Here is a 690-nt window from a genome sequence, read left to right on the forward strand (position 1 = left end):
TTCTGGGCAAGAGCATCCACTTTTGCATTAACATGATCAAGGCTACTTATCTCGTACATGCCAGTTTTCGTTTGAGGTTTTTCTACCATTGTTCGGTCGCTTCCCCACTGATAATGGTTTTGGGCCATGCTTTCGATAAGTTGATACGCGTCAGCGTAAGGTTTATCCATAAGCGCACCACCTGCGGCGGCGTCTATTGTTAATCTTGTGTTGTATAAGAGACCATTATAGAAGGTATGGATTACTAACCAGTCCTCTAAACCATGGTGTGGACAAAGTCTCATCATGTTCTTGTATCTTTCCCATGCTTCGAAAAGTGACTCGTTATCTTTCTGTTTAAATCCATTTATCTGGGCTCTTAACATAGCTGTTTTGCTTGGAGGAAAATATCGGGTAAGAAAAACTTTCTTCAACTCATTCCATGTGGTGACTGAGTTGGAAGGAAGAGACTGAAGCCATCTTCTGGCTTTATCTCTTAACGAGAAAGGAAAGAGACGAAGTCGAATTGCCTCTGAAGTGACACCATTAGCTTTAACAGTATCAACGTATTGAACAAATACGGATAAATGAAGGTTTGGATCCTCGGTAGGATTTTTAGAGAATTGATTCTGTTGCACTGCCTGTAACAGCAAAGGTTTAAGTTCGAAGTTGTTTGCTTCGATTGCGGGTGGAGCAATACTCGAATGCGGC

General features: G+C 41.7%; 1 non-coding gene across 1 annotated transcript; it reads left to right on the forward strand.

Annotated features, from left to right (window-relative positions):
* The first annotated feature begins 258 nt into the window (after nt 1–258).
* On the forward strand, nt 259–365 carry LOC127077337 (small nucleolar RNA R71). Its single transcript, XR_007787169.1, has one exon. It is a non-coding gene; the product is annotated as a small nucleolar RNA R71 (small nucleolar RNA).
* Nucleotides 366–690: the final 325 nt, after the last annotated feature.

This window comes from Lathyrus oleraceus, chromosome 4, assembly GCF_024323335.1.
Source record: "Lathyrus oleraceus cultivar Zhongwan6 chromosome 4, CAAS_Psat_ZW6_1.0, whole genome shotgun sequence".
Lineage (NCBI taxonomy): Eukaryota > Viridiplantae > Streptophyta > Magnoliopsida > Fabales > Fabaceae > Lathyrus > Lathyrus oleraceus.